This window comes from Magnolia sinica, chromosome 11 (assembly GCF_029962835.1).
Source record: "Magnolia sinica isolate HGM2019 chromosome 11, MsV1, whole genome shotgun sequence".
Classification (NCBI taxonomy): domain Eukaryota; kingdom Viridiplantae; phylum Streptophyta; class Magnoliopsida; order Magnoliales; family Magnoliaceae; genus Magnolia; species Magnolia sinica.
Window position 1 is genome coordinate 45084551 of NC_080583.1, and position 11362 is coordinate 45095912.

General features: G+C 39.6%; 1 non-coding gene across 1 annotated transcript; it reads right to left on the reverse strand.

The window, feature by feature from the left end:
- Positions 1 to 10573: 10573 nt before the first annotated feature.
- Positions 10574 to 10680, reverse strand: LOC131219724 (small nucleolar RNA R71). Its single transcript, XR_009158369.1, has one exon. It is a non-coding gene; the product is annotated as a small nucleolar RNA R71 (small nucleolar RNA).
- Positions 10681 to 11362: the final 682 nt, after the last annotated feature.

Sequence of the window (11362 nt, forward strand, 5' to 3'; positions counted from 1 at the left end):
GTCTTGCCTTGTACTTTCTTGAGTTTCAGCTTGAGTCTTGAGTTCAGCTTGAGTCTTGCCTTGTACTTTCTTTTCGGCTTGAGTCTTGTTTTGTGAGCAGCTCTTGCATTCAAGATCTTGTCTTGTGATCAGTTCTTTCATTCAAGATCCTGAGTCTTGTACTTGAGAGCTTTGCTTGATGTGAGCTTAGCTTGTTCATGTATGTTGATCCTTGAGAGAGCTTCACTTAAGCAGGTTATATATAACATAACAGTGATTTTGGCACCACAAATTTGACAACAAATAGGGATATAAACTATAGCACTTACAGCATGATAAATCAGTTAGGGTTTCAGCAGGAGGCCGTGTCGGTTAATTGTGACGTCAAGAATGCTATCAATTTGGCTAAAAATTATGTTTATCATTCACGTACTAAATACATTGATGTTCGTTGTCATTTTATCTGACAAGTGCTTGAAGAAAGAAGCGTGACTCTAGAGAAGATTCACACCAGCATGAATCCGGCAGACATGCTCACCAAGGTGGTTCTTATAGAGAAGTTCAAGTTCTATGTGATTTCTTTGGTCTTGGCGAAGGCATTAAAGGAGGATGGAGTATGCACGAGAAGCGATGGTTGAGCTATGATGCAAGGTAGAAATGAGAGAAGACATAGTAGAGATTGTTGTTTTTGAAGTCTTAAATCATTTAGAAATAGGGCGGGATTTGTTTCATATTCTGATTGTGATTCTTCCAAATGCTATATATTTGGGTGTAATCAGGATTAGGAGGTAATTCTAAGACTTTCTAATTCATTCTAGGGTTTCGTGAGTGTAGCTTGGGTTGATTCAAGGTTGTTTAAATCAGGTACTCTCTCTACTTTTGTAATTTCTGCTTTCATAGTGATATATGTCGCTTTGTGCCATGGTTTTTTTTTTTCGAAAGGGTTTTTCCACGTTAAAATTTGGAGTGTTTGCATTGTGCTTTCTTAGTGCGATTGGATTACCCTACTTGATTCATTTCTGTGTGCTTCTGCGGTCCCCCACCATAATTATCAATCATGTAATCCATCTGCTTGCCCTAAATAAGAGTTGCTTATGTTTGAAAAACCAACCTAGTAGGCAATCCCATCGATTGCTTTTCTTTGGCCACTAGTTATTTTTGTTTTCCGCGGATGTTTCAATTACATGTGTACCAAGACTCAGTACATAAAATATGTCACACTGTCCCACAAATAATACATTGCTTTGGTTTTTATTTTTTCATTCTTTTTTTTTTTAACAGTGTCCACCATGATGTATGTGTTTTATCCATCTATTTTGCCAGCGCATTTTAAGGTCATGAGATAAAAAATGAGCCAAATCCAAAGCTCAAATGGACCACACTAAAGGAACAATGGGGATAAATATGCCGTTGAAACTTTCCTAGGGCAACATTGCTTATTTGCCATCCAAAATCTGTTCATAATGTCATGTAGACTTAGATGGAAGGAAAACACATAAACAGGCATAATCCAGAACTTTTGTGGCCCCTACGAAGTTCTCAAGGCAGGCATACAATCTTCAGTTTTTTTTTTTCCTGTGGTGTGGTCCACTTGAGCTTTAAATCTATCTGATCTTCAATTTCGTCCAAAAAAAACTATGATATAACATAAGTTGCAAAAATTGATAGACCATAGGGAAAACACGAACATGCATATATCCTAAAAAATTACACTGCCACACGACGGGAAACAGATTAGCCACTGAATGCTTCAATAGCGACATCGCTACAGAAGTGATGTGGTCATATTGCATTAGCACAAAAGTTGGGACCCACTTGGAAGCATTTAATGCTCCTACGTCACAAAAAAGAAACACTGTTTACCAGCCGCGTTTGTACTCAAACACGGAAAACCTTTATTATTTTCTTTCCTTTTCCCTTTGCATTACTTCTCTCTCTCTCTCTCTCTCTCTCTCTCTCTCTCTCTTTTCCTTGCCACGGACACTTCTTGAGCTTCGGTATTTCTCCTGATGTCGTTTCATATAGATGCATTTTTTGTTTATCCACCAATAGAAGAATACAACAAAGTCTCTTCCGCAAGTTGAGGAAATATGTGGCCTAATATCCGTGACATTCCCAGTGGCCCTACCTTCTAAATCATACATCTGCTTTAAATTCAAATCTCAAACAGAACAAATTCGAAGTACCAGAAAATCATGACCCTAATCATCATAAGAAAATCCCTACTGTTGAAAGATTTGGGGAAAAAAATTAAGATTTACTATGTGTTGCATGCAGGAAAACAAAAAGAAGAAGAGAGCCATGTCGAGGAGGGAAAATGAAGAAATTGGATTGCGTACTAAGTTACTCAATACGCTTTTATTGTACTGAGTGAACTTTGTTGGTCCCATCCTGAATGTATGTGGTTTATCCACACTGTCCATCCATTTTTACAGCTAATTGGAGCAGTTAAGCCTAAGGTTGAAGTATATCCAAAGCACAAGTAAACCATACCAAAGGACACGGTGGGAATAATGGTTTCCACCATTAAAACCTTTTTAGGGCTCAAAGGGATGTTTATTTGTCATCGAACCTATTCAAAAGATCACATAGACATGGATTAAAGGAAATCATAAATATCAGCTTGTTCCAAAGCTTATGTGGCTCCCAAGAATTTTTCAATGGTAAATGTTCAAGTCACACTGTTTCTTGTGATGTGGTCCACTTGAGATTTGTATATGCTTCATTTTTAGTCTCATTCTCCTAAAATGTTTAGTAATATGGATGGACAGAGTGGATAAAATACATATATTACCTTGGGGTCTAAGGAGTTTACTTAGTATGCGGCATATTGAGTTACTTAGTACACAATCTGCTTTCGAAATAAAGGAAATAAGGATGTTTCCATGGTTGAGTACAAACGCAGCCAATAAATAGGGTTTCGTTTTTATGACGGAGGTGCATTAAATGCTTTCAAGTGAGCCCTAACTTTTGTGCCAATGAAACGCAATAGCTAATCCAGTGTCCCACACAATGTGGGTAGGCGTTCATTTCTTTCCTAGCTAGGTTCCAAAAACCAGGGAACATGCCTCAACCAGTGGAGTTGGATTGGGTAGTCTAGGACGCAACACTGACTTTAGTGCTACTCACTACTTGATACTTGGTGCTAGAAAAGCTCTGTTAGCCCCACCATGATGTATGTGTTTTATCTATACCATTCATTCATTTTTCTAACTCATTTTTAGCATGAGCCCAAAATTGAAGCATATCCAAATTTGGGTAAACCACACCACACGAAGAAATAATAGTGATTTAACGGCCACCATTAAAACCTTCTTGGGAGCTACAAAGTATTGAATCAAGCTAATATTTGTGATTTCCCTTCTCCTAGGTCTATGGACCTAATCAATTTGTTGGATGGCAACTAAACAATACAATGCATGCATGTGCTTTAAGAAGTTTTTTAATTTTTTAATTTTTTTAATTTTTAATTTTTTTATTTATTTTTATTTTTTTTAAAGGACAACTATATTCATACCAAAATGGACTTTACATGAACTAGACAGACTTTCGGGCTCCCACACAAAAAACAAGGGAGCCTATCATATGACTAAGCAACCAAACCAGCCCACTGACCAACCCTTATGGTTTCTCTCTAACAGCCCCTAACCCAAATTTATCTAACAAAATTAACCCTCTGATTTCACTTGGGAGATCGGCCCAGACAAAATAAGTAGAGTTACCTTGAGAGGCGCTACCTAACCGAGCCAAACCATCAGCCGGGCCATTTACCTCCCTAGGAATGTGATGAAAGGAAAATAATCCACCATTTTTAAGATCTTTAATCCTCTTACGCCAATGATTTCAAACCCAACTAGGATGCGAGTCCCAATTCACAAGATCAACCACAAATCTTAAATCAAATTCCACCACGACCTTAGAGAGCCCCAGACTCCTGCACATGAAGAGGCCATTCCATACAGTGCATAATTCCGCTCTGTTGCTGGAATCCACCCCGAACCCCACTGAGAAGGCAAAGATGAGGTCTTCGCCTGAGTTCCTGTAAATCCCACCATCAGCGGATGGGCCAGGTATTGCGTAGCACGCCAACAACACTAGTGAACCGAGATCCAATCTTTGTTCTCACCCACGAATGATAAACAAAAAGAAATATAATTTAGAGATAGAATCAAAGCATACCAAACAAACCACAAGACAAAATATACGTGGAAAAACCCCAACAAGGGTAAAAAACCATAGGTGCAAACTTCCACTATGAAGAAAATAAGATTACAAGCAATATACTAACCTTTTGCCCTTGGATGTATAGGAAAAACCCTTTGCATACACCTTAGAATACTTTTTCCATACCCTAGAATAACCCTAGGACCCCTTTTATAGTGTAGGAAACTTCCCTTCCGCACTCTTACGAAACCGCCTCAAATTTACACAGTCCGCATCAAATCCGCAAACGAATCTGCATAACCTTGACTAGTCGAGAAGGCTCCTCGACTGGTCGAGCGGACTCTCAACCGGTTGAGCATGGGTCTCGATTGGTCGAGCACCTTGGACACTAAAAATTATAGCCCGTTGGACTTTGAGTCGAGATAACCCTTGAATGGTCGAGTGGGTCACTCGATCAGTCGAGTAGCCCACTCGACTGGTCGAGTGGCCCTGTACAGATGTGGCTTCACATCTCAACAATCTCTCACTTGGAGACACAACGCCATAATCCTCTGTCTTCAACATCCGGAGTGCACCACCTCCCCGTCTTCAAGCCTGAAGACCAATCAAAGCTAAACAGAGCTTCGACTTCTCTCGTGTGACCGCCTTGGTCAGCATATCCGCAGGATTCTCACTTATATGGTCTTCTCCAGAGCAATCGATCCATCTTCCAGTAATGAACGTATGAAGTGATATCTGATGTCAATATGCTTGGTCCTTGAATGAAAGGCTGAATTCTTAGCCATGTGTATTGCACTATGACTGTCACTATACAGCTTGCAATCTGCTTAGTTCTTTCCCAACTCTTCTATGAAACCTTGCATCCATACCATCTCCTTGCACGCTTCTGTAACTATAACATATTCTTCTTCTATTGTACTGATAGATATTATCTTCTGTAACTGAGAGACCCAACTGACTGCAGCACTACTCAGAGTAAAGACATAACCTGTAGTGCTTCTTCTACTGTCGATATCTCCTACCAAATCTGAATCTACGTAGCCTTGTAGCTTGATTTTTGATCCTCTATAACACAGCCCTACATCCGCAGTACCTACCAGGTATCTAAGGATCCACTTCACAGCTTCCCAATATTTCTTTTCGAGGTTGTTCATGAACCTGCTAACAACTCCCACTTCTTCAGCAATGTCTGGCCTCGTCCTCACCATAGCATATATGAGACTCCCAATAGCTGACGTGTATAGGACTTTAGCCATGTAGTCTCGTTCCTCCTACGTCTTTATACCTTGCTCCTTAAAAAGCTTAAAGTGTTTGATTAATGGAGTGCTAACCGGCTTAACACCTCACATACTGAATCGATTAAGTACCTTGGCTATTTACTCTGCTTGTAACAAAACCAGTTCCTTGTTTTCCTTGTCACACTTTATCCTCATGCCTAGGATTTGTTTTGCAGTTCATAAATCCTTCATGGCAAATTCTCTAGACAGTTGTCTTTTGAGTTCTGAGATATCCTTCATGCTTGATCCGGCCACAAGCATATTATCAACGTACAGAAGAAGGATGATGTACGATGTATCAAACTTCTTCAAATAGTAACAGTGGTCTGCATGACATCTCTTAAAACCGTTTCCCGACATAAAACTGTCGAACTTCTTCTATCACTGCCTCGAAGACTGCTTCAGGCCTATAGATTCTTCTTCAGTCTACACACCTTGTTCTCCTTTCCTGGTACTAGGTATCGTATCTGTTGATGCATATATATCTCTTCTTCAAGGTCCCTATGAAGAAATATTGTCTTAACATCTAGCTGCTCTAGATGTAAGTCCTCTGTAGCCACTATACTCAAGACCATACGAATCGTAGACATTTTCATCACTGGTGAAAATATTTCAGTGAAGTCGATACATGCCTTTTGTTGGAACCCTTTCACAACCAATCTAGACTTATACCGTTTCGAACCATCATGCTCCTCCTTCAATCTGTAAACCCACTTGTTATAAAGAGCTTTCTTACCCTTAGGTAGAGTGACTAGCTTCCATATACGATTAGACTCAAGAGAGTCCATCTCATCATCCATAGGCCTTCTACCACTTAACCTGTGGATCTGACTGTAATGCCTCTTAAAAACACTCTGGTTCACCATTATCTGTCAGCAATAGATAATGTAAGGAGGGTGAGTATCGGACCGTGGGTCTCCTCTCCCGAGTAGACCTCCTCACAAGCGGTGTTTGCAGCTCTGCCTCATTATGCTCCTGTGCATGTTTATCCTGTGGTGCTATAACACCCATGTTCGGTAACTCTTCCAACTCTACGAATTCTTTCTCATCGGTCTTATTTTGTTACACACTGTCCTTATGCATCACTTTTTCATTGAAGACTACGTCTTTACTTCTGATGATTTTTCTGTTCTCTGTATCCCAAAAATGGTAGCCAAAATCATGCTGCCCGTATCCTATAAACGTGCACTTCCTGGACTTCACAGCTAGCTTGTTTTAGTGCTTTGCATCAATGTGAATATATGAAGTGCAACCGAACACTTTAAGATGTGTAAGGTTCACTTCTTTCTCAGTCCACGTTTCTTCTCTGGTAGCCCACCATCCAATGGTGCTGAGGAACTTCTATTGATGAGATATGCAGCAGTATTCACAGCATCTATCCAAAACGTCTTAGGCAACCCTGCATGTAACCTCATACTCCTGGTGCGCTCAAGAATAGTCCTGTTAATGTGCTCAACCATACCATTCTACTGCGGTGTCCCTGGAATCGTTTTCTGATATTTGATTCCATTTGCTGCACAATACTCCTCAAACCTCTTATCATAGTACTCTCCCCCACTATCTGATCTGAAACATTTTACTATTTTTCTTATCTCGTTTTCTACAATTACTTTTCACTTCTTAAATACATCAGATTTATGCTTTAAGAAATAGACCCATAGTTTTCTACTAGCATCATCAATAAAAGAAACAAAATAATGTGAGCTACCAAGAGATGATACTGTTGAGGGTCAAATATTGCATATCAGACCCAGTTGTTGCCTAGATTTATGAACATGGTACCGTTTAATAGCTCATTTTAATCATGTTTCTGTTGCAAGGTGAAATTGCGAGCGGGGACTGGATCGGGATGCTAAAAGCATGGAATTAACGTTCAAAATGCACCAAGGCAAGGGACGGACTCCAAGGGATTGAGATCGACGAATTTACACTCCAGAGACCTGAGAAAATCGAGAAACTGAAGCTCAAGTGGCCCGAAATTGGTCCAGAATACTAGATCACAGGGTTCTCACCATTCGTTGGGCTTGAAACTTCATAAATGGCCTAAGAACCACAAATTAACCGTACACGTCAAATTTCAGCCATTGGATCCTAGTAGAAGTGGCCCAACGGATAGATCAGCCCATAAACCGTCAATTTTGGGCCCATATGACATCTGGATATGCTCCAATTCTTGAATCAGCACCTTAAATGATATGGCAGAATGGATGGATGGAGTAGATTTCTCACAAACATCTCTGGGGAACCCATACAGGTAGTGCATGTACATGTTATACAGGTGCACCGGACGTACACCAAAGATCCAAAAGTCGGTCAGCAAACGCTGACCGACTCCATCGTCTCCAACTCAAAGACGGAAACAGTGTCCGCCGCTATCCGTCTGTTTTATGGTAGTGGGGCTCACCTATCATACAAAGGTACGATCTGGACCGCTCATTGTGTCCGTAAGATGGGTACTACCACAATCATGTTGAATCTTTGGTCCCATGCACCCGATCACAAAACATCTATGTTCAAACTTGAGATGGATGGCCGAATGAAAAGCTCAGTATGCCACACCAAATCCAGTCAAAAACTATCCGTTTTCATCTAATTTTTCGAGCTGAATACAATGAACGGGGTTGATTCTTTCAGAAACATCTCTGCGGGGCCCACCGAACATGTCAGCGTGCTCTGTTTTTCGCAGGCCCTGCGTCCGTGAAAACCGGACGCTGTGGGCTGTTCTATGATCAAGGGCACGGTCGGATCCATGATCCGGACCGTCCGCACGCTCGATCAGGTGGTCCTGACCCCCACCAAGAAGTCAGATTCCGAGTTGGGACGATCAGTCGTCTAAAATTTCAATCCAAACGCAAGTGCCTTTTGCGTTTCCGCTGCTGCGCACGCTGTTGCACCGCCTAGCTACGTAAGAATCTTTCTAAGAGCTTTCTGCACGGATGCCAGGAACCGGAGGATGGCGTTAAACACTTCTATAAGAGAGGGAGGCAGCCGTGAGAGAAAGGAGGAGAGAAAACAGAAGAAAAGAAGAGAAAGCTGTGGAGATTGCAAGAAAGAGGTTTCCTTTTTCTTTTCCTTTTATTTTATTTCTTTCCTTTGATGTTTTTTTCTTTTTGGTTCTAGCATGATCATGTTAGGCTAAACCTCTTAGCTAGGGCTAAGAGGTGAAGCCTGTAGCGAGATGGGAGATTATATTTTGTGCCTTTAATGTAAAATTCATAAACTGAATGTGATTTTAGTTGATTATTAAAGGAATATTTTTCTTAGTCTTTAATGGTCTGTTGTGACTGAAATTACAATGGTTTGCAATGGCTTTGAGTATTTCTTTCCCCTTTTTATGTTATGAAGTCAAGAAGCCCTGTTGTTCATCATTGTTCCATGGGCATGGTAGGATGACAGTACCCTTCCTGATCTTCATACATTGTTGGTTGGTTGGTAATTAGTTTAATTCTGTTGTTTACTTTGTCTCCTGGGCATGGTTTGGTGATGGAATCCATTCTAATTCATATACCTTTCATCTCTTTGAAAATTATATTAGAGAAAGTTCAGTTTAAGTTCCATGATTTTTGAAGCAGGCATAAAGATCTCTCTGATCTCTACAAGTGGATCCTCTGAATCCCTAGTTTATTATTCCCTGAATTATTATATTTTTGATAATTACCCCATAATTATTCCTTAAATTCTATTTGATTTAGATCACATCTTAGTCTAGTTCTAGTTCTACTTGGTTTCAGATAACGTACAGGTATCAGTCCCTTGGGATTCGACCTCGGTCTTACCGAGTTTATCACTACATCACAACCCTATACTTGGGGAGTGAACAAGTTTTGGCACCGTTGTCGGGGACTGATGGTTGCGATTCTCTGAAATTAATTAGGTTTAGAATTAGTTTAATATTAGAATTTGACTAACTTTAGTTTTAGGTTTTTAATTGATTTCTAGAATTAACTTGTTTCCATGTTTTGTGGGATCCTGACATAAGTTCCTAAATTGGTAATTCTTTCCTAATTTCTCTACTTTTTCCACTTTTAAACTTAGGGTTTAAATTTTAGAAATTTTCTAATTCTAGTATTTTCCTATTTGTAGGAAATAGTTTATTTTTGAAAATTTTCCTCTTTTGTTTTTAGAAACTAGGTTATTTCTTTCCCCTTTTTAGAAATTAACTTTCTATTTTTTTTTCTTGTAATAATTTTCTAATTCTAACTCTTTTAGAATCTAATTTTGTTTCCTAATTTTCTACTCATAGAATTTTTGTTTAGAAACTAACTTTCCTATTGTGTAAGCCTTTAAGATAGAAATTTCTAATTCGGTAAGTTCTTTCTCTCTACTTTCTATTTTTCATGTCTCTTTTTAATTTACTTTTTAGTGTAGGACTTTCTTCTTTTAGAAACTAGTTTACTTCTATCTTCCTTTTTAAAGATTTTTTTTTTATTCTAAACATTCTCTTTAGAACTGACTTGTTTATTTTCTTTTGCAGGTCCTTAACTTAGGGGCTTCAATTTGGTAACTCTTTCCAATTCTCCCTCTCTTTCTTTTTAGATTTTCTTTTCCTTTCTTAGGATTAGGCTTTGAATTTGATTGATGGCTGCGAGTGTTTCATGCCCAAGTGGGCTCGTGACAACACTCGACGTTTCTTGACTGAATGAGGATTGGTTGAGGGGTTGACTATCCATCGCAGGACTAGACACCACTCGAAATCCCCTGAGTTAATTGAAGTTATGGCTGAAGACCAACCTCCTCTACTTCCACCCAGGGTGGAGGATACCCAAGATGAGAATGAGGTGCATCAGGCACCCTCGCCTCGTACTTTACGAGATTATCTACAACTGGCGGGAGTGAGTACGCCCTCATGCATGATTTTTCCTGAAAACACAGGACAAATGGACATCAAGCAAGGAGTTATCCAACTCCTTCCCAAATTTCATGGACTCGAATCAGAAAGTCCATATTTACATTTGAAAGAGTTCGATGAGATCATAGCTACATTATGTTTTCCTAATGTATCTGAGGATACAATCAGGCTGAAACTCTTTCCTTTTTCCTTAAAAGAGAAAGCTAAGATGTGGTTACATTCACTGCGTCCTAGATCCATTGGCACATGGAACGACATGCAGAGGGAATTCATAAAAAAATTCTTCCCACATCATAAAACGATTGCCCTCAGAAAAGTAATCATGAACTTTGCCCAAAAGGAAGATGAAACATTCTTCCAATGTTGGGAAAGGTTCAAAGATTTGGTCAGTTCATGCCCACAATACGGATTTAAAACATGGCGCATTACAAATTTTTTCTATGATGGACTGACATCTTCCATGCGCCAAATGGTCGAGACAATGTGCAATGGAGAGTTCATTAATAAAGATGTTGACGAGGTATGGTATTACCTCGATAGTCTTGCTGAAAAAACACAATCATGGGACTATTACCCAAAGTCGAACACCACGTCTAGGCCGACTCAATTAAAGGAGAAAGGTGGATTATATCTCTTGAAAGAAGAGGATGATCTCAAGTGTAAAGTGACTACACTCATAAGGAAAGTTGAGGCCATGGAAGGAAAGAAGGATAAGGTTAATGAAATTGTTTGCGGCATCTGTGATTGCAACATTCATACAACTGAAAATTGTCCTACAATACCCGCCTTTCGAGGAGTGTTGAATGAACAAGCTAATGCCGTAAACAACTATCAAAGACCTTTTACTGGACCTAACTCCAATACGTACAATCCTGGATGGAAAAATCATCCAAACTTTAGTTGGAGGAATGGACAAACAGCTACTCCTCAAGGTTTCTTCAATCAAAATCCAAATCAAGTGAAACCTCAAGAGGAACCGGTTCAAAATTCCATACAAGAGCTGGCTCAGGCAATGCGGGGAATTACAGATTTTATGCAAAAGATAGATTCTCGTATGACGGTTATAGAAAAGGGGATGCTTCCTGCACAACCT